At 38.8% G+C, this 23,958-nt stretch overlaps 1 protein-coding gene across 3 annotated transcripts in view; it reads left to right on the top strand.

Moving 5' to 3' along the window:
* LOC131038433 (EIN3-binding F-box protein 1) overlaps positions 1–23,958 on the top strand; it is a 212,784-nt gene that overhangs the window by 65,319 nt on the left and 123,507 nt on the right. The window lies entirely within an intron of this gene.

Raw genomic sequence — 23,958 nt, 5'->3', positions numbered from 1 at the left:
CTTAGGACAGATAACGGGGGGGAATTTTGTTCTTCTGTATTCTCCAACTTCTGTGATACCCATGGCATCAAACAGCAGTTGACTACACCCTACACTCTTCAGCAAAACGGTGTTGTCTAGCGTCGCAATCGTATGGTTGTTGAGATGGCTCGCTCTATGTTACAACATAGGAGTGTTCCGAATAAGTATTGGGCTGAAGCAGTGTTTACTGCTGTCTACCTCCTTAACCGTTCCCCTACTCAGGCTGTTAAGGGGAAGACTCCAGAAGAGGTTTGGTCTGGTCGGAAGCCTAAGATCAGCCACCTGAAGGTTTTTGGCTCTGTTGCCTATGTTTGGATCAAGTTGGATTCCAAAAGTTAGAAACTCATGATGATAGGATACAGTGATCACCATAAGGCCTACAGACTGATAGATATAGACACTGAACGTCTTATCTTTAGTCGTGATGTTGTATTTGATGAAGACAGAGGATTCTTTCAGTCCCCTTCTTCTGAGCAGTGTTCTTAGGATCAGCCTCACAGTGTTCTTCCCTTAGGTTTGCCTGATGGGAGGGATGATGCAGAATCTATTTTCGATGATGCACTACCTGAGTTCCCTCCGGAGAATAATCCTCCTCCTGCTGCTCCTGTTCCTGATCTTGAGCCTCTTCCAGCTCCTCCAGATGTTAGCACTTCTACTCTCCGGCCTAAATGGTGGGCCAAGACCATTGGTGATCTCAGGGATACTGAGCTCATTGAGGGTAGAACCTCCCGTAATAAGAGCAAACAGCAGCATACAGTAAATTTTGCTCTCATGGCTAACATACATAGTGTTTTTGAGCCTTAGACATATTCAGAGGCTAAAGGTATACCTGAGTGGGAACAGGCTATGGAAGTTGAGTTCCAGAGTCTTCAGAAGAATCACACTTGGGCCCTTTCTGATCTTCCTTCAGGGAAGAAGCCCATTAGCTGCAAATGGGTGTACAAAGTAAAATACAAAGCTGATGGAACCCTAGACAAGTATAAGGCTTGTCTTGTTGCTCGTGGGTTCTCACAGAAAGAAGGCATTGACTACGAGGAGACTTTTGCTCCTACAACCAAAATGAGTACCATACGGCTCGTTCTTGCCTTGGCAGCCCAATTCAGTTGGAAAGTCCATCAGATGGACGTCAAGAGTGCTTTTTTGAATGGTGACTTACAGGAAGAAGTCTACATGACGCAACCCCTAGGATTCAAGGTTGCTGGTCAAGAACAAAAGGTCTGTAGACTAGTCAAAGCACTCTATGGTCTGAAACAAGCTCCTCAGGCTTGGTACATGAAAATTGATAAGTACCTGACAGATCATGGTTTTCAGAGGAGTCCATCTGATGCAAACCTGTATATCAAGCATACTAGTAATGATGTTCTGCTTGTGGTTGTCTATGTGGATGACTTAATCATTACTGACAATTCAACACATTTGATCACTAGGATCAAACAGGATTTGTGCCGCACCTTTGATATGACAGATTTGGGACTTCTACATTACTGCTTAGGAGTTGAAGTTTGGCAGACTGAGAACAGTATCTTTCTCTCTCAGTCCAAGTATGCCAGAAGTCTTGTGGACAGGTTCAGAATACAGGATTGCAAACTTGCCTCTACTCCTATGGAACCCGGGCTCAAACTTTCAGCTCAGTCACCTTCATCAGTTGTGGATGAATCTTTGTTTAGGCAACTAGTGGGCAGTCTCATCTATCTTACTGCCACTAGACTTGACATCAGTTTTGCAGTGAGCTACATTTCACGCTTCATGACAGCTCCCAAGGCTGATCATTGGATAGCAGCGAAGCGTGTGCTGCGTTATGTGAGTGGCACTCCTGATTATGGACTTCTGTACACTCGGAGTTTTGATCCTACACTCAGTGGTTACACAGATTCTGATTGGGCAGGTTCGGTTGATGACCGTAAATCTACAGCAGGGTATGTGTTTAGTTTGGGATCTGGTGCTGTCACATGGACTAGTAAGAAGCAGTAGGCAGTGGCTCTCTCCTCGACAGAAGCAGAGTATCGGGGAGCAGTTAAGGCATCTTGTGAGGCGGTTTGGCTTCGACGAATGCTTGCGGATATGCATGTCTCCCAGGCAGGTCCAACTCCCTTGTTCTATGATAATTAGGGAGTGCTCAAACTCGCCAAGAATCTAGTCTTCCATGAAAGAACCAAGCATGTGGAAACTCATTGTCACTATATTCGATAGCTGGTTGAAGACGGATCTATCCAGTTGCTGTATGTTCCTACCTTGGAGTAGCCAGCAGACATCTTCACCAAGCCCCTTGGTCCTGATAAATTTGTAAAATTCAGGGGGTCTATAGGTGTAGTTAATAGATTGAGCATTAAGGGAGGGTATTAGAATATTAAAATAATGTTAATTTTAGTATTAATGCTCAATAGTGTATATTCTATTTTAGTAAGATCTTCTACGATCTTCTCAGCAGTTTCTTATTAGAAACTTGCTATTCTTGTAAATATTCTTGTATTATTTATTAGCGTCTTGCTCATTCTGTAATTAATCAATTCTTTGAAATCCATTGCGTGTCTCGCACTGTTTTAGAAACATGTGTGTGAGGAGAGCAATTAAAGGCCAACTTACAGTGAGGATCATCAAACATGAGAATAAGACTTAGCCGACTTGAAGGAAAACAATTAAATGAGATCAAAGACATTGAAACTGAAGTGCAATTAAGACTTGGCCGACCTGTTTTGAATGGAGGATGCAAAGTGGTGAAGTGTATGATTACTAAGACAGCCGATCTACCTTTGCAAATCACACCAAGTCTCTATAAATGTAAGACAAGCATCGCCTTGTTCATCATCAACTCAAATTCGACTTAAACATTAGAAGAGCAAAAGAGGAGCATGTCGAGTTTCATCAACAGTGTGATGATCACTTTCAAGAAGTCTACAACAAGAAGATTCCAGAGAAGCAAAACACAGATCAAATTCAGATCAGCAGACATAATTGAATACATAGATGCTTAAAACTTCCGACTTTCAAAGAGCTATAACACTTGAAATTAATAAATGGAGATGGTAAAAGTCCTACGCTCAATGCGTAAGACCTTATAAACCTCAAGCTTTTATACATGGGACCTTGTAAATCCATAACTTCATTACATGCACACTCCAAAACTCTGATTTGGAGTATACAAAATGGTGAAGAGATGACAAGCTCAATTAGGATTACAAAGATGAGGTGTTTAAGGCATGGGAAGGGAGTAAAGACTTCTTGGATTATCGTGAATATCTTTTATTCTCAATTTTAATGCATTTACATATGGATTTCATTCACTAATGTGATTCATTTTGTTTCCTTTCTTTTTTAGGCGATGCATGCAAGGACTGGAGCAAGACAAAGGATAACATCATGATTCACATTTTCAAGAAGGTCACAACATTTAAGGCTTGCACTACAAAATGAGGAGGATAAAAGCTCAATAGCATGAAGAATTCAAAACAAGCTTATGAATTTTAAAGAAGATGCACAAGAAAGATAAAGGATTTCGGCCTCAACAATGCAAGATGCAATATGGAAAGGATAACAAGAGGAATCAAGGTTCGAGTCTATCGTGCTGTGCACAAACTCCTCGTCTTTGACAGGGACCCCCTTTCTTTTTTGCTTTGCTAGCCATGAGAGAAAGAGAGAGGGCCTTGGGGGTATATGTAATATTCCGTACGTAGTACGGTCCTCCTCAAACACTACTTCCATGTGCGCTGCGATTTGTACGGCCTCCCAAGTTAGAACATACGGTTGTGATCGTACGGTATACTCCCTCAGCCAGTCGGTGTGCGGTGACGGGTCAATGGCTTTGATTGTACGGTGTGTGTTGGCCATATGATGGTATGTTGTTGTATCGGGTCAAAGCACTTTGACCGTATGGTTGGCGATGATCATACGGTAGTGCTGGGCCGTATGGTGAGTGAGTATCTGCTGAGTCCCGCCCCTCGAGCCCCCCAAATGCTTAGACAGTTCGGTGTTGCACAGAGAAAGGGTAATGGAATGAATTATTAATATTCCAGACATGAGACTTTATTTTCAGAATGAAGATTCACACTTGCCAGAAGAAATAATCTGAGGATTCGTACATGTAAAGAGAAATTATATTGATAATGATCGCACAATAGATTACACTATTATGTAAGTAATTGGTAAAAAAATGATTGTTATATTAACAATGAGCAAATATGCTCAATAAAAAGATTTACAAAATGTACAAAACAACAAGTTTTTAAAAAGAAACTGCGAATAAGATCAGAAAGATCTTATTAGAAATATTTACATAATATTACATAATTGAGCATTAAATAAATAATAAAGTATTATTCTAATACCCTCCCTTGATGCTCAATCTATCAACTAAACCAATAGACCCCTTGAATTTTACAAACTTATCTGGACTGAGGGGCTTGGTGAGAATATGTGCTGGCTGCTCTGCTGTAGGAACATACATCAACTGAATGGATCCGTCTTCAACCAATTGTCGAATGTAATCACAATGAAGCTCTACATGTTTGGTTCTTTCATGGAAGACTGGATTCTTGGCAAGTTTGAGAACTCCTTGATTGTCATGAAGCCTGAAATGTAGCTCACTACAAAACTGAGATTAGGTCTAGTAGCAGTAAGATAGATGAGACTGCCCACTAGTTGCCTGAATTGTGTTTCATCTACAGGAGGAGAATCAAACTTGGCCGACAACTTCAAGCCAATCTCCAGAGGTGTGGAAGCAGGTTTGCAATCTTGCATGCGAAACCTGTCAAGCAAGTTCCTGGCATACTTAGACTGAGAAATAAAAATGCTACCATCAGTCTGCCAAACCTCAACACCCAAGCAATAATGGAGAAGCCCCAAATCTGTCATATCAAAATCCTTGCACAAATCTTGTTTGATTTCTGCAATCAAATGTGCTGAGCTGTCAGTAATGATCAAGTCATCCACATAGACAACAAGAAAGAGAATATCATCACCAGAGTGTTTGATATACAAATTACTGTCAGAAGGGCAACGCTGAAAGCCATGAGCAACCAAGTACTGATCAATCTTAATGTACCACACTCGAGGACCTTGTTTAAGTCCATAGAGTGCTTTAACGAGTCTACATACTTGATGTTCTTTGTTGGCAACCTTGAAACCAGGAGGCTGCATCATGTAGACTTCTTCCTTCAATTCATCGTTGAGGAAGGCACTCTTAACATCCATCTGATGGACTTTCCATCCAAACTGAGCTGCAATAGCGAGAAGAAGACGAATGGTACTCATCTTGGCAGTAGGAGCAAATGTCTCCTCATAATCAATGCCCTACCGCTGTGTGAATCCTCGAGCAACTAATCTGGCCTTGTATTTATCTAAGGTACCATCGGCATGATACTTGACCTTATAGACCCATTTGCAACTAATGGGTTTCTTCCTTGGAGGAAGATCAGAGAGAACCCAAGTGTTGTTCTTCAGAAGGCTTTGGTATTCAGTATCCATTGCCTGTTCCCACTCTGGAATCCCTTTTGCTTCGGTATAAGTCTGAGGCTCATAAAAACTATGAATGTTGGCCATGAGAGCAAAGTTAACTGTATTTTGCTGCTTGCCCTTATTTCTCGAAGATCTACTCTCAATGAGCTCATCAAGACGAAGATCACTGATTGTCTTAGCCCACCACTTAGGCCTAAGAGTAGATGTGCCAACATCGGATGGAGGAGGAATAACTGGAAATGGAGGCGGAAGAGGATCTGCAACAAGTGGAAGATTAGCATCATCGGGAGGAAATTCAGGTAGTGCATCATCAAATACAAAATCTGCATCATCCCTCCCATCAGGTGAACCAAATGGAAGATGAACACCTAAATCAGAAGCCTTCAAAGGCTGATCCTCAGAATTCTGCTTAGACGAGGAAAGTTGAAATGCTTCTAGATCTTCACCAAAGACAACATCACGACTGAAGATGAGACAATCAGTGTCTACATCAATCAACCGGTAGGCCTTATGGTTGTCACTGTATCCTGTAAACATGAGCTTCTGACTCTTGGAATCCAACTTAGAACGCTTGGCATCTAGAATCCAAACATATGCAAGAGAGCCAAGAACTTTCAGATGGCTGATCCTGGGTTTGCGACCAGTCCAGGCTTCCTCAGGAGTCTTCCCTTTAACAGCATGAGTGGGAGACCTATTAAGGAGATACACTACAGTAAACACTGCTTCTGCCCAATACTTCTTAGGAACATTTCTGTGTTCCAACATAGACCTAGCCATTTCTGTAATGGTGCGGTTACGACGTTCTACAACGCCATTTTGCTGTGCGGTGTATGGTGTGGTTAACTGACGTTTTATGCCAGGTGGATCACATAAAATCTAGAAAGAAGTAGAACAAACCCCCCCAATTATCAGACCTAAGAGTAATAATAGAACAACCAAACTCTTTTTCTACCAAGGCCTTAAATTTCAGAAATACAAGAAGCACATCTAATTTTTGTCTAAGAAAGTACACCCACATCTTACGACTGTAATCATCAACAAAAGTAAGAAATACTTGCACCCAGTAACAAAAGTAGTATTCATTGGACCACATACATCAACGTGGACCAACTGCAATACCTTAGATGCTCACCATGAGTCACCATCCTTGAACAGTGTCTTGTGCTGCTTCCCAGCCTGACAAGCGTCACAAACTCGCTGATTCTGAGTTTGAATTTCAGGCAAGCCATGTACTAAATCTTCTCGAACAAGCTGAGCAAGGTAATGTATGTTCAGGTGACCATACCGTTGATGCCATAGACGAGTGATAGAGGATGATTTTGTTGCGAAGGCATGCTCAAGAGAATCACCTGTATCCACAAGTCTGTAAAGACCATGATCCTCAAGACCAACAACAGCTGTAGTGCATGTCGGACGATCAATAATAGAACACTTATGTGTACTGAAGATGACATCAAGTTGAGGAGAATGCCGCATAATCTGATTCACGGAGAGAAGGTTTAGTTCCATGCCAGGAACGTAGTACACATTGAGGAATATGAGATTCCTGAAAGATCCCTGATGGATCCCCTTGCTGATCTGCTGTAGTTTTTAAATTAATAAACTATATCTTCCTGTGATGCCTTTGATTTGTTTTAGAGAATAGACAGAAGTTGCAGAAGGTTTGTTTCTTTTTGTGTATTTTGATAGTTTTCACAGAAGTAATGAATAATGAACAGTAAACATGAAAGGAGACTGAAAATAAATAAGAACATACAGCCAAATTCAGAATTGCTACAAGTTGTACCAGACAGATTTCTGATTTGTAAAACCAAATAATAATTTCAATGCAGATCCAAGGAACTTACATCCAACAATGATGCCAAACTAAAAGGTGAATAGTGATCATGAATCAAGAATACCTCTAAGGCTGAATACATGCATTCCTTACATTCCACGTGGGATGTACCTGCTGCAAATGGCGGCCCTAAGGCTGCAAGGATCATGCCCAAACTGAAGAATCAATGTGCCATGCTGAAACCCTTACTCTGCAACCTGAATCCACAATGAAGAATGGCGTACTCAATCTCTGTCAACAATGCACTCTGCTTGAAGAATCCAATGCCGGTAACTGCTGAGGGCTACGTCCCAGCCAGTGCAGATCTTGGGGTTTGCGTCCCAAATGAAGAATTGCCCACTCAGAGCTAATTCGCAAAAATAAGTCTGATTGTGTAAAAAGATAATGAACAATTTGGTCTTCATCTCCTTATATCTCCTTTCCTTTCCAAGCCAAACCCTAAAAGGGAGTAAAGTTGGCGCATTATGAAAAGAGTGTTATTTTCTAATTATGGCGTCAACTATAGGAAAATAACACTAAATTGCAAATAAATAGCTTTAGGCATCCAAAAAGACTCCGGAAGGTGAGAATCATGCAGCAAAGTTCAAGACCTTTCCAACGAGCTATAACACATAGGCATATCAACCCAGATGAAACCAAAAATCCCTTATTACTCCGAAATGACTAAATACATAGCCTTATTTTAATTTATTTAATCGCTAACTTAGGAAATATTTAAATATATTAAAATATCTCCAGATATCCAATAATAGCCCAAAATGACCAAACAATCATGAATATAACTTTGTCACCTATCTGTGACCGATGCCGGAAAAGCTAAGCTAACTGGCAGTAATCTAGGGATGCTCCTAGAAACTAGGAAACACACCCAAACTCCCTGAAACTGAAACCATGACATGGTCTCGTGGAACCTCCAATATGGGAACTGCCACAACCTCCTAAAAAATAGGGAATCTCCCTAAAATCAAGGAACTTCTCCCAATGGCCCTCAAACTGTTTGAAATGCCAACTCCGGATACTGAATACCCTGCATGAGTCTCTATCCACCATTGCCAGCCTACGAGATCCAAATAATAGACCATCCCACTACTCTTCTCCTGTGACCTAGAAAGGGGACATTACAATTCCTCCCACCTGACTGTATCTGAACGTTGCCCTTGCCGACAACTATATACTCCTCACCTCCTCCAAAAATAATTGAATCAGTATAGGGAGTGGATTTTGTAAACCAATCACGCCTGTGAGTGAAATACCGAGAAGCACCAGAATCAATATACCAAGCAGAAGATTTCCCATGGTCTACACGTCTTTTAGCCATAAAGGCGTAAAAGGCAAACTCTTTCTGCTCTGTGTGCTTGACGACACTGGCTTTAGGCTGAGACCCTCCCTGCTTCCGCTGTTTGGAAGCTATCCGATTGCGACAATCCTTAATGAGATGGCCATATTTATGACAATAATTGCATTGAACCTTCTTTTTCGAGCCTTCTTGTGACTGACTAGAGCCCTTCTGCTGAGATGACTGGGAGGACTGAGATTTGCCTTTATCCTTGTGAAAGGATTTGGCTACAAATGGTTGCTCAGAGGAGGATGAAGTGGCACTGCTACCAAACTGTTGTTTCCAGCGATCCTGCTGCAGAAGTTTGGTGCACAACTCTGGAAATTTCAGATCATCATTCGTAGACGTAATGTTGAGAGTCTCTATGAAATGCTTGTAGGATTTTGGTAGACTTTTGAGGGTTATGACTACCATATCCTCTTCCTCCATTTTCCGACCAATAGCTTCGAGCTGATCTCGAATGTCCTTAATATTCGTGAGATGCTCTTGTAAGGACATGCGTTCATCCATCATGATGGAGAACAACTGGTTCTTCAAGAAGAACGCTTGGCTTTTGTTGAATGTCTCATGCAACTCCTTCAGATGCTTCCAAATTTTTGAGGCTGACTGGCCAGAAGGAATCTGAGGTAGCTGGTTATCTGTGATAGAGAGCTTGAGAAGCATCACAACTTCCCTATTGCGGTCATCAAATTTGTCTTGATTGGCTCCGACTACAGAAGGACGAGATTCTTTTCCCAAGATAAGATCATCTAGGCAGCGATATTCGAAGATTGTCAGCATACGCTGCTTCCATGTGTTATAATCTTTGCTGTTGAATCACTGACTGCCTTCCAACATCAAGTTGGTCAATGACGCCATCTTGCACGTTTCCCAATGCACGAAAAACGAAAATCAATGAAGAGGCAATAGCACGAAATACAAATCCCAATGTAGAAAATAGAGGCAAATACAGATACAAACTTAAAAAACAGATGAAGTACAACTGACACGAATTTCGAAATTATTTCCGACTAACGCAAAAAAATCCAAACACAACCCAGAAATCCTTGCGAAAAACCTAGAAAGAATCTGAAATCAGAATTGAAATTTGCGGGCACGAAATTCGAGAGACGGAAAACGATGCACCCACAAAATTATGAAAACAACCCAGTTGAGCTCTTGAAAAACCCACCAAGAATCTGCAATCAGATTTTTTTTTAGACTTGATCTGAAGGGTAAAAACCCTAGTCGAAAATGCAGATTTTAGTCCAAAAATGGCAAAAAAAATTTGTAGGCACGAAAAAATCGCGTCGCGCGGGCATAAGACTTAGAAATCCCAAGTCGTTGGATGAAAGGTCGAAAAATTGCGTGCGAATAAATACAGGTCGCCACGAACAAAAGACGCGAGCAACGAAAGAAGTAACACTAAGAAAGTCGTAGGTTTGCAGGTTCGAAACCTGAGACACGAAACTCCTCGAAAAATCCGGCCTTTACACACAAATCCAACCTCGTAAATTTTCCAGGAGCAAAATTTAGAAAAACAATTTTTTTTTCTTTTCGAAATCATCAGGCTCTGATACCATATTACATAAGTAATTGGTAAAAAAATGATTATTATATTAACAATGAACAAATACGCTCAATAAAAAGATTTACAAAATGTACAAAACAACAAGTTTCTAAAAAGAAACTGCGAATAAGATCAGAAAGATCTTATTAGAAATATTTACATAATATTACGTAATTGAGCATTAAATAAATAATAAAGTATTATTCTAATATACACAGACTCCAAACAGAAGCAAAATAGGGTGAGGAGTTACTCCCACCGAAATTGCGGATGCCAAGTAGGGAGGATCTTCCACCTCCGAAATGGCAGACGACTGAACTCCAACACGAATTCGCACATACAGAGCAAAGATACCAAATTCACACATACCTACAACTAAGCCAAACTCGACCATATAAATGGGATCCAGGAAGTTTCCCGAAGGGTTACAAACGGGCCGACACCAAAAAGTTTATAACTAACTCATTAATAAAAAGGGCTCGAAATCTATTATTAAGTACGGGGCCGTACAATAAATTATTTAAATTGACTATTTAATTATATCGAGGACATTACAGTATATGAGTCAGAAAATCAAGTCCAAGCATGAAGATAGGGTAAAGCTGAAACATGAAAGATCTAGGCTATGGAGCAAGAAAGAAAATATGATCATATGATCATTTAAGAACCTGACTTGATCCCAGGGAAAGATGGGAGTGGGCCCTAATCTTTTGAACCTCCTTCCTCAGAGGTGTGTCTCAGGATTGCTCCTTAGAAGACTCTTCCAAATGCCTAAGCAAACACCTAAATTCATTATGGACATCCTCAAGTGCGGCTTTGGCAAAGGGAAGAATGAATAATTTATGTTATAAAAGATCTTCCAATGCCTAGAAAAGAACCTAAGTTTGAGTTAAAACTTAAGCAAACTTCGGGAAAATCAAACCTTTCTGCTTGAAAACCCTCTTGAAAATCCCTAACTTTATTGCAAGTTTCTCTAAAGCTTCTACAAGTTCGGTATTTGCTGGACTTTTGGTCTGAAAATGCCTTGGAAAATGCCGAAGAAAATACCGAATTTCACCAAAGTCGAGCAGTTTTGGCGTTTTCTTGACTTTTGGTCTTCCAAACTGGAACTTAAGACCAAAATTCACCAAGGCATTAGTAATTTTGGTGTTTATAGAAGTCTTTGTCTCCCAAGACCAAATTTCAGGCTGAGATTCATATGTTTGCAGTAAAAAAGAGATGAGATTTAGTCCATTTTTTCTACGAAATTTCAAACAAGGGCATCAAAGATCCCCTCCTAGACGTGAGCAAAGAATTGCAGCATTATATCTATATGTTTAGAAGGCTATAGGCCAAGGAGATGAAAGAGAAGCAAGGCATGGAGCTGAACCAAAACCTAAACTCGGTGTTTTCCAAGGAAACAACTTCATTCCCTAATCTTTGCCAAGGTTTATGCCCTTTCCTAAGCAAAATTCGGACTTTTCTAGACCATTGGCATTCCACACTTGCCAATCCCTAAAAAAATACTGAAGTTGATCAAAACTTGAACAAAGTTCGGAATTTTCAGAACTTTCCACTTGCCAATCCCTAAAAAAACACCAAAATTCACCAATTTTTTGGAAAAGTTTGACATTTACTCAACTTTTTGCTTGACAACTCCTTGGAAAATACCAAAATTCATTCATGCCTGTCCAGACTTTGGTTAAATTAAAGCATAGCTTAGGTGACCCTTCCAAGCCCGAGGTAAAGGCCGAACTTCCTCATATTGTGCTAACATTTAATGATGTTATAATGCCTCCTTCAAATGCCGAGTCTTCTTTCCTAAGTTTTCTTCTTAAGGTTGGATTTCTCATTCACAAAAGGTGGGATTGAAGGCATCAAAGGCCTTTCCTAGACCAAGAGGCATTCCAAAATCAGCATTGGTTGAAGCTCGAAATTAGGGATAGTCTTCACTCCCAAAGTGTCTCTCTCATTCACCCCAAGCCTATGTAGTTCATCACTTCGTCCAAGCCAAGGGATCCTCGTAGACATGATGGTAGAGTAATACTCAAATCCTTCAGAGAATGAGTGAATGGTAAAATGATGATTGATCCTTGCCTTATGTGGCCATGCAGGATGAAGAATACAAAGAGGGCTCTGTGATGCCACCCTCTGAAGGATCCCCAAGATAAAGCCAGAGGATGAATTCCACGCCAACACCCAGAAGATATTAGCAAGTGGATCCAAAGACAAAGTAATAAGGGTTGGATGAGCAAGGACCCCTACCACCATTGACATGGCAACGTGTTAAGAGCCAGGGCATAAGATTGAACAAAGAGTTATAGAACGGTGTGATGTAGGGCCAATTGGTGTTGTTTCCAGAATTCTGGAAGACATTGATAGAAGACATAGAATGCTACAAGACATGTGGAAACAAAAAAGAACAGCTGGAGATAACAAAATATAAATTTATTGTAAAATCAATTGCTTTATTGTAAGATGAGTACTTGCAGGCCCAGTTTAATGCAATTCAAAAGAGGGTCACAAGTTAGTTATTTCCCAGCTACCAGATTTACCTTTTTGTGCCTCGAGCCCCATGTGCATCTTGGTCTTCTAGCGGGATTAATTGAAAACAATTGAAGGTAGTTGAAAAGGTGGTTGATGGTTGTTGAGATCATTAACCAGAAAGCTGTCTGAACTTCTAGAAGGCAGATCAGAGCCATTGGATGGATGGAATCCTAGCCATTTATTCAAAATGTAAAATCTATAAAAGGCCAATGCCTTCTCATTGTAAGGGGATAAAAGGTTATAATTTTAGAGTTAGACAGTTAGAATTTTAGAAGTAGCAGTAGTTAGAAGTAGAATAGAGTAGGATTGTTGGACATAAATTGTTGTAATGGTAGTTTGAGCAGATGAATAAAGCATTGAAATATGGTGTTTTGCCATTTACCCTAACTTGTTTGCATGGTTTCTCTCCATCTAGCTAATTAAAGTTCAATGATCTTAATGGTGAAGTGTGAGGGTATTTGATTTGATTTCAGGTTCATACCATTGGAGGCTTGCTGACTGTAAGTCTTTGTGCATGGTTAGTCTAAACCTATTATCGCTCTTAGTTCAATTGTGAGTGTTTGTTTTGGATTGCGCCAGAGTTGGGTATCCAGATGAATGTTCGTGGTCTAAAAATCTTTCATCCTCTTTGGAGCTTGCACTATTCTTGTGGAGTTGTGAGTTTATCTCTAGCTCAACAAGAACTAGTTTATTCGAAATCTGTCTACCTACAACACCAACTATTATTGTCGTTGACCCTAGGATCCCTAAACCCTATCTGTTTGCTTTTATTTCATCCATTTTGAGAAGTAAAGCATCATCAGATAGCCGTACCAGATGTGGGTTGGCTTGTAAAATGTGTAAGTCCCCTCGTGTTTACCAACAATACATATCAGCCGCTGAGTTATTCTAAGCAAGTCAAGACCTGACAGTTGGAACCTTGAGGTTATCCCCTTTGATCAGTCCGAACAACATTAGGGATTTCCTTATTGAAGAGAGGTTAGGACACACTCATCATTCTATTCTGCATTGAATGAAAGTGCAATCTTTTCACCATCAATAGAGTCCTAATTGCTCTACAAGGAAGGATTTTACATTGACGTTGATCAACATTAGGACTCTACAACAACGTCAAGGAAATCAAAGATTTTCAAGACCAAGGTGAAGATGAGGACATCAAAGACATGTTCGATACATTCCTCATCTGTTTTCTTCTACTAGTGAGATTCTTGAGGTTGCTACTTATAGCAGTTTTCCTTCACCCAATTCTTTTATTCCATGCAAGGTTCGAGGAGCACAACCTTCGCTTGAAGGTACTCTGGTGACAAACTTTTGGCACCACAATAATTGACTCTTCAAAGTAGCGAAGAACCCATATTGGGAAGGTTTTGTAAAAGCATTGATAGTTGTTGGTAAGGGGTTTAAGACTCTTACGAGTAAGGATTTGAGTGGGCCATTGCCATAGGAAGCCCTAAAAAATACATGGCTTGTGTTTGGTGATCAAAAGAAAGTATGGCAGAGGGAAGGATGCAACATCTAATTAGATGGATGGATGACAAAATGGCTAGAATAGGATTCTCCTTAACTTCTTAGTGGTTTCTAATGGCACATCGGTGTTGTTGAAATCCATACGTGCCTCACTTGAAGCAAAAAATGCTCAAAGTTGGATGCATTGGAGAAAAATGAATACATTTCTGAGGAAATAATCGATCATTATTTTGATTCCAACTTATTGTCTAGTTTGAGGCTTGTTGGTGTCTGTTTTATCATCTTCCAAACATTAGAATAAAGTACCCGAAGATAATTTATCCTCTCTTGAAAAATCACTGCATATGCTAAGATTGCTAGAAGATCATATGGCGATTCCAAGGTTTGCTTAGTCAGGTCTTGACATGTGGATAAGTTCAATGGGCATTGTGATTTGTTGGTAATACACAAAGGGACTTACGCTTGGATTGCTCAATTCACAATGAAGGTTTAGACAATGAACCTCTATCATTTGGGACTTGGATCGTGAAAAATTGAAAAGGAGACAAGGGTTTAGAAGTTCTAATCTATTCCTAAGAATTCCAGAGACAATATTGGTTTGATGACCTCAATAAACCACACTTTGCTTCGTCTCATTCACGACGACTACACAAAGTGGGTGCAATCTTCAAAGGACGTGCTTATGATTTGGAAGTTAAACATGCACAAAGGAAAGCTCAGACTAACTTTGCACAGTGAATGGAAATCATCCATTCACCAAAAGTATGAGCAGAGATACACCTTAAACCAATACTTATCAGATCTTTCATTCAATCTAACAACATGAAATAAATTCTAAACCATTGTGTTGAAGAAATTGATAGCCTCACCAATCATTCAAATAATAGAGATTACAAAGCCTTAAGAGAAAGCACACAAGTAATATATTATCTGAAAATTACCTTCTCGCGACAATGTTTCAAAAACCTCACACTCTCCAAATGAGAGGAGGCAACCTTATATAGGAGTCCAAAAATTATGAACGACCGAGATCGAACAATGATCAAGGGCTCAGATTGAAAGATTGAAGCCCTAATTAGGGTTTCCCAAAACTAACTACCCTTCGACCAATGAGAAAATTACATTTGGGGACACTTGTCCTTCTTGCTAACTATGAACCAACAATAAAAATAGAAGGTTGTTGCATTGTGAAGTGTGCCCTCTAGAAGCTTCTGTGGATAAGTTAGGTTCATTGAACCTGGACATGCTGACTTGGAACAATTTGATTGGTTGGAAGATGATGAGGCGCCACCTCAGCGTGTTGGATTTCTTCCTTGAATTCTCCAATTTGTGCGAAGAAATCGTCTGAGTATGGAAATTTGTTTCTTCTTGTCACCATCTAATTCTGATTGGGAGCTTGTCTTTAAGCTTTCAGGAGATGAAATCCTTCAAGAAGTTGTCCTGATTGCTTCCATAGGTCTGGGATTGTAGATGAAATTCCCCAAGAAGTCTAAAATTCTTTTCTATATTTTCACCAAGTCTGAGAACTTTTCTTTCTTGATGCCTTGAGTCTTTCAAGTGCCTTGAATTTGGAGAAGAATTCCTCTATGCCTTTGCCATAATGGAGGAATTTGGAATTTCTTCCTATGAAATAGTTTTTCCCATACTTAGCCAAATTTGGGCCATCTTTATGCTTGAACCTCGCTCATGGATTTGTCTTCAATTCTCAGTTTGGCTTGAATCTCCATTTGTGTTTTCTGCGATGATCCCACTTTCAGCTGCTATTTATGATCCGCGAAACCAAAATAAAATTAAGTTAGAATCCTCATTTTGAGTGTGAATTTTGATGGTTTGATGGCAGAGTGTGTTCTGATTTTGGTCCCTTTTACTCCAATACCTCAACTCTTTTAGCCTTTAACAAGCTGCAAACACTTAGAAATTTTAGAAACCCTTGAAAACTCAATCTGATTTAAAGGTTCGGGAGTGAAATTTGTCTTTGATTACTTTGAATTGTTGGTGTTGGAAATAAGCCACACCCAGACCGACGATGGACTGGTCCAAGAGGGGCTAGTAGCTCAGTGGTAGAGCACTCCAACAGCGTATGGAAGGTCCTAGGTTCGAGTCCTAGCTGGTCCATGTCTCAACATGGTATCAGAGCCACGTCCAGGCTAGGAGCTCCAAGCATACGAGAGGTGTGGCTTAAGGGGGGGTGTTGGTGTTGGAAATAAGCCACACCCGGACCGACGATGGACTGGTCCAAGAGGGGCCAGTAGCTTAGTGGTAGAGCACTCCAACAGTGTATGGAAGGTCCTAGGTTCGAGTCCTAGCTGGTCCATGTCTCAACATGAATAACTTAGTTCCCAAAATCTGTGAAATGAATGTTGAAATCAGATTTGGATATAGGGAAATGTCTGAAAAATAAACTAAGTTGTGAAAACCAACTCCATTTTCCATAAAAACTTCATCAAAATTTGAAAATTAGATTGAAAAACTTAACCAATCTGCCTCAAATACCCGTCACCTTCAAAATTTCAGAAAATATGTGGATTTGCTCTTCAAAACAGTCAAGAATCTCCTTCAATCTGCGTGTGAACTTGTGAGAAATGTTGGAGATCTCAGACTTAAACATAAAATCTCCTTCAAAATTACTTCAATCTGTAGAAAATTCTTCAAAATACTCTCAACCTGCACAAAACTTCTCTCAAAATGCCTCTCAACTTGTTCTTGAAATTCGAACTTCATATGATGAAATGAGAGAATGAAAGGCATTTGTATGCAGTTCAAATTTCATAATTAGAAACACAAAGGATTTTCAATATTTGTTTCTAATTCGTTCTTCATTCATCGAACTTGGACATGTCTTGTTTCTTTGTTGAGTTCAGTCTCTTAAGAAGGTTTCTAATTTCATTTTCAGTTGAACTCAGTCACATGGGAAAGTTATGATTTTGAATCAAGTCTGAGTTTAGTTCTTTGAGAAAGTTTCTATTTTCGAAACTTTCTAAAAACTTTCTTCTTTCCTTTAGCAGATTTTCTTCACAGCAAGGTGGATTTTGTCAATCTTTTCCATATAAGGGTGGACTTGGTTAGATTTGTGCACCATTCTTGCTATTACTTCACACCCTAAGGCGGACTTTGACAGATTCAGGAACCAAGGAGGGCGGACTTCATGGAGCTTGTGCACCTTCCAAGGCAGACTTCATGCCTTTCATTCCCTCTCAAGATCGGACTTCGACAAAAGTATTCCTCAACTGAAGCAGACTTTAGGAAAAACATTCCTCATCTAGATGAAGTTCACAAATTTTTTTTCCTAACATGCTGGTCACATTTTCCAACGCAGGGCGGACTTGGAGAATTCTTTTCCTCAAATCAAATTGGAGTTAGCAGATTTTATTCTTAGCCAAGGGCGGAGTTGAAGGAAAGCCTTCCCTTCTAACTGCTGAGTTCATTATTTTCTTTCCCTTGCACATATTAGACCTCAGAACTTCATCATCAACCAGGGCGGACTTTACCATTTCCTTGCACCACTCACCATCTCCTTTCAGCTTAGGGCAGACTTTCCTTGATTTGTGCACCTCTTTACCTTATACTTGCCGGACTTCCTTAACTTCATGCACCTTCTTCATGGGTGGAGTTCAAGAGATTCATGCACCATCACCTTGCAAATTGGGCGGACTTAGACAGACTTAGGCACCAAAATTCATGTCTTTGGGTGGACTTTGGTGAGTTCATGCCCCTTGACTTAGCCATATTTCTTCATCCTCAAGGTAAACTTCACTTGATTCTTTTCTCATCACCTCCAAGGCGGACTTTACTTGTTTCATGTACCTTGTAATCACTTCCCTAGGGCGGACTTCATAGAAGCTGGGAACCATATGCAGGTTAGGCGGACTTGGAGGTTACCATGGCCATGTTGATGTAGGGCGGACTTTGTTGAGTTTCTGCACCACATATCATGCTGGGGCGGACTTCATTTATCTTATGCACCTTAGGAGGGCAGACTTGCTCAAACCTTTGCACTTCTCCCACATGCTACTTCCTTCTCCTTTGGGCGGACTTGATCTGATTCTTGGCACCACTTCGTACACTTAGCCATATTTTCCTTATCTCAAGGCGGACTTGGATTAATCTTTGCACTTCACTTATTACCTTGAGCAGAGTTCAATTCACTTAGGAACCTTTCATCTGCAGCATAGGGCGAACTTTGCTCCACTTGTGCACCATCATTCATATGTTGTAGGGCAGACTTCATGAAACCCAGGCACCATGGGATCAAAACTCAAAATCTTCATAACTGGTGCAATTTTTTCCAGATTTGCTTGAAATTCGTACATCTTTCATCCGTTGAATTCCCTAGGACCCCTAAAATCTAGGAAATTGGCTTTTTGGGTCAAAACTTGGAATTTGGAGGAATTTGACGATTGCTTTTAGTGCATCTTGGAGCCAATAATGCAAACCCTAGATCCACTTTCTAAAAATAGAAAAAGCAAGGTTCCCTTAAAAATAGGAATTTTTTTCAAAAAATAGCCATTTCGGGGATCGTACTCAAAATGCCAAAAACAAAACTTCCTAAAAAATAGGAAAAAGCAAAACTTTCTAAAAATAGAAAGTTGTCTAATAGCTCAAATCAATTGCGATCTTCGTCCTTTGGGCTTTCTAGACACAATGATGACGCCTAGACTCTGTTCTAACGATGGCTTGCACACTGACTCATAATGTTCAAAACTCAAGTCGCTCAAAACCTTAGTCACCGGGTTCGCCGAATTTCATGGTTGAAGTTCAAAATTTGGCGAACATTAAAAAAATGTATAAAGTTCATTGAAATTCGTTGCTAAATTCATACGAAGCACTTTGTATTAGGTTTTTTCAAAACAAATTTCTTCCTGCTCGCGGCTGGGGCACTACATATTTTTTCAAGGCGTGACAACAAAGAAACGGTGGGTGAGAGGATATGTTTTACTCGACATGCCACCACGGGATCGGTCTGCTTGAAATCGTGATGGCTGTCGGGCAATAGATTTGGTAGTGTTCGTTCTTGGCTTAGCTTTCATTCATTCCACGATTGCTCTCTCTCTCCCGTCATTTTCATTCATTCCTACTGCTCTCTCCTATCGCGTTCCCACTGTTCTCTCCTGTTGCGACTTCTTTTGAAGAATTTAAATTTTCTTATATGTAGTTGATTTAAAACTTTTCTATGGTTTATAATTTTTTGTAACATATATTTTATAGTTGAATAATTTATATTTATTAAAAAATTAATATTATTTTATTTATATTAACATTTAATATATTTAAACTTAATATTATTTTACTTGTTTATTTTTATTTTTAAATATTAATATTTAATAATATTTAATTTATATATCTTAAAAAATTACATATGGCGAATTTAATTTGAATTTTATACATTTCGAATTTTTTCCTTATCGAACTTCATTCGAATTTCAAAGCTGTCGAACTTTGAATTCGAATTCGAACCTGGTGACTTAGCTCAAAATTGACAAACTTTGGCAATACCGACGTAGGAAGGTCACAAGGGACTAACAAAAACCCTAGAAAGCAGGAAAAAGGGAGGGTCCCTATTCTCAATGGGGCGATGTGTGAAAAAGGTCACAGCAAGGCCCAACTATTTCAGTTACATTAGAAGGGGGGAGATAATGATGTCAATTGTATTCGATTATTTTTTGACATAGGTAAATAATTATAGTGCTGTTATACAATTATTATTGGTAATTTGGCTGTAATGTAATGTATTATTTGATTTTGAAATTTCAAAATTTGAGTGTTTGGGGGTCATATGACATGTATTTGAATTTTGAATCAAATTAGACTTTTGTGTTTGTTAGTTCATGATATTTTTCTTTGCTGTAATTATGTTTCTTGTTTTTTGTGCCACATTTTTCACTGTGTCTGTGCATAGTCCCAAGTTTGAGTCAAATTTAAGGGTGTTGACTCTGCTTTTTCAACCTTTGGTATATACAATAGAATGAATGAATGAATGAAGGAGTTTTAATGACGTCCACGAGACCTAGTGGTCTAAGGGACCTAGAAGTTCCAAATTATCCCAGTTTCAAGTTCTTTTCCATACTGGATCTTCTCTTGTGAATCTTGATTAAGAGGCTTGCTGTTTTGTGAAGCCTCGACTCTTCAAAAAGCTCATTCAAACTGTCCACTTTTAATTTATTATCAAATTGGCTGCGAATGTCTTCATACGCTGCACACTCCATATTGAAATGCCATTCTGTTTCTACTGCCCTCTTGCTGCAAAAAGTGCTCGTTCTTTCTTTCCACTCTTCTTTTGGCACCTCCATCTACCTGTTTCACATCTCAAATGATGAGATCCAGTCCTTAGTTGAGCAATTAGAATTTTGGCCTTTCCATTGATCGCGGATCTCAAATATTTTTTTTCATCATGCTCCCAAGTAGGGTTGAATTCTTTAATATAGTATGCTTTTTTATTGCCTAGTTGGTTTCTCCACATGGCATTCCTGAATTTCTCTAATAGCCACTTTTTTATCTCCCTTTACTGCTGGGACATTCGTGTAAATTTATGTCTTACTTGTTCATCCACTTGTTATTTTGTTTCTTCCAAGTCTTTTTCCTACGACTTAAATCCTCTTCAACAATCTAAACTGTTGTAATGTCCCCAGTTAGACAACCTTAGGAATTGGATGAAATCTGAAACAATGTGCAAGCTGAAATGATAAACAAATACCAATGCCTAATTGTAAAAGCCAAAATACCTATTGAAGTTATGCTGATCAGCAATATTATTAGCAATAATAAATATACTCAACCAAATATAATTGCTGTTATAGAGAAGAGGGTTCATATGAATACCTAACACCAATATGAATTCATCCACTATGCTGTTACAGGTGTATTTTTGATATAAACAACAATATCCTTTATTTTCTGAATCTAGTACAATTTCCTAGTCAATTACAAATGCAAATAGATAAATTTGTGGTCACAAATAATGAATTTAGTCCAATGACATTGTACTATAATGCAATTAGCAAATAGAGATTTTCGCTCCTTTAATCCTGTATATGAGTGCACATCATATACAACAAATATCTGAACTTACTGCAATGTTGGTTGATAGAGATATTAAATGACATGACCCTTGATGACATGTCCTTCAAATTTGTATGATGCCAACTGCAGTATGACAGATAACCTAGTATTCAGTTGTAAATAAGACTTCAATTCTGCAGCAATAATGAATATAAAATATTTTGGCTGAGATTGCAAAACACTATGTTCACTATATGCTGCATAGCAGCAATTGCAATCAATATTCCAGCAGTAAATTGCTTACCAGACCTGCAAACTGGAACCTTTAATACAGCTGAAAATAATATGCAATAGGTATTGGACTGATATATACTTTAAATAAAATCATCAAGTGCTAATACAACAATAGATCTCAATTTCCTGAGCTATTATCAACAAGTACCGAAATCTGCAATAATATTATAGTGATTTTTGAAATGACCTACAACTGTAAACACACCATTGGTTACTTCACAGACTCAAAGATAGTGGTGGATGTGAACTCAAAACATGGTGCAAAAATGTTGATTTCATTGTAGTTACTAGTGACAGTGTAGCAGCAACATGCAAATTTGAAACTCGGCTCAAAAATGCTGATTTGATGATGTGGTACAATTTTGCTTGCAAATATAAATTGAACAATTGCAAGTGATGAGCCCAAATGCGATCTTTGAGTAGAATCACCTCAAAGGATATGATGGTTTTTGTCCTCAATCCACTTATGGCAAATCAAGGGGGCATTCATCGTTTGGATCTTCAACACCAACGGTTTTCATCCTTGAGTAATTAAAATTCCAAACTGGAATGAAGTCAATAGAAATGATTTTGAATAGATAGATAATGCCTTGATGTGAACATTAATTTCCCTTTTATGGTGCTTTGCTTTGGGCTCTCTTTATTTTATATTTTATTTTATTTTTCTTTTTCCCTCCTAGTATTTTTAAAATATACTTTTAAATTACATTCGAAGACTATAAAAAAACCACTTTTTTAATATTACATTGGCCCTAAAATATATTAAGTTACCATGCTCACTTAAAATATTATTGTTTTATTTCCCTTGCTCTATATATTGGCCTAGAGAAAAGGAGATAGGCTAGAGGTCTTTTCCATGGGTCTAATCTTGAAAAGGGGACATGATAGTTGTCAAATGTTGATGCAATTACTAACTCAAAGGTGGTATTGCATTCTATAGTATAAATGTTAGAGAAAACCCTTTGCTTGCTTGTATGAGCTCACTCTGATATAGTTGCCTATAGATTATCTAAATTTTTCTTTTGCGTGAATGTTTAGCTTGGCTCTTTTTTCTATTGTGATTTTTTCTTCCTTATTTGGCTTGTTTGAACTTAACTTGGGGTTTTTGCTATGCAAATTTTGCTTATGTGCGAGTACCCCTAATATTTTGTTGCACAATTGTTGTGTCCAAAATTTTCAATTGCATAAACTTCTTTGCACATATATTTCTTCGGTTGGTTCTATTTTTGCTGCAATTTTTCTTTTCTCTTGTTTGCTTATTCTACGTAGGTTTCTATTGTGCATGGATTGGTTTATGTTGCATTTTAGGGTATTAGCAATGTGATAAGAAGGGCTTCTTCGAGAACATGGAGTTCCCATTAAAACAAGAGCTTAAAACTCTATTCCTTCACAAGGTCCACTCACCAAAAAACAAATACGCTAGCCTTTCCTATCAAATATTTGGGATTGAAAATCTTTGCCACAAACTTAAAGATCTTTTGTCACTATTTCAGAAACAACTACATGGAAAAGATGATTTTGTTGCTGATTTACAGGCAAGGATCACTAACCTTGAATAGGTTCAAGCCACCCTTATCTGTCCCATTACTTTCAATTGCTGAACAAAGTGGTCTCCAAAATTAAGATTTAACAATCAATAATAATTTACACAACACGAACATATTAAAAATTAAATTGTTGCCCAACAGCAGTGTGTTTGAAAACAAACTAAGGAGCTAAGTGTGTGGGTTTTTGTGTGTTGAAAGGCACCGCAGAAATTGCATGTAAATTAGAGAAGCATTAACAAGGCATGTGATTGTTTTGTTAGTACATTGGTTTGTTGGAACTTGGAAGAGTTTTGGATACCATAATTACAGAATACATACAAAATGAATTTGATTGAAGGCTTTAGAAACTCTCAAGCAACTGGCAACAGCAAATAGAATGCATTTTTGTCTTTTAGCCCCTTGCCTGTGCCATGATGGTAGCTTTGGAACTTAATATAAACACTCATCAAAGAGAATGCTGGAATTTAATCGCATGTTTCTATTGCAATGCTCTATCTGGATAAACATGTAATGTAGAGGCATAGAAAAGCTTTGCTAGTTACCTCTTCCTATGCCAAAATTGGGAGGCTGTAGAACATTTTAATGCATGATACAAAGTTATGGGTCTTATACAAATGGATTTGATTTTTTTTATATATGCCTTAGTAATTTTCATGCAAATGCAACATGCAGACTAAAGCCAAAATCTGCAGCCTTTTCTCTTATTATCTCTGTCAGTACCAAAATGAATACTTCAGAATAGAGGCAAGGACTGTGGATGTTTATTATCCAAAAGGGACATGGTATAATTTATTCAGTGCTTCAGATTCAATAACAGTGGTGGATGGTGCATGTGTAAAACTTCAACTTCCTGTAGACACCATCAATGTTTAAATATATGTAGATACCATATTCCCTATGCAAGAAATGGATATGACAACAAGAGAAGCCAGGA

The sequence above is a fragment of the Cryptomeria japonica genome, chromosome 8 (genome assembly GCF_030272615.1).
Source record: "Cryptomeria japonica chromosome 8, Sugi_1.0, whole genome shotgun sequence".
Classification (NCBI taxonomy): domain Eukaryota; kingdom Viridiplantae; phylum Streptophyta; class Pinopsida; order Cupressales; family Cupressaceae; genus Cryptomeria; species Cryptomeria japonica.
This window is presented reverse-complemented; position numbering and strand designations above follow the sequence as displayed.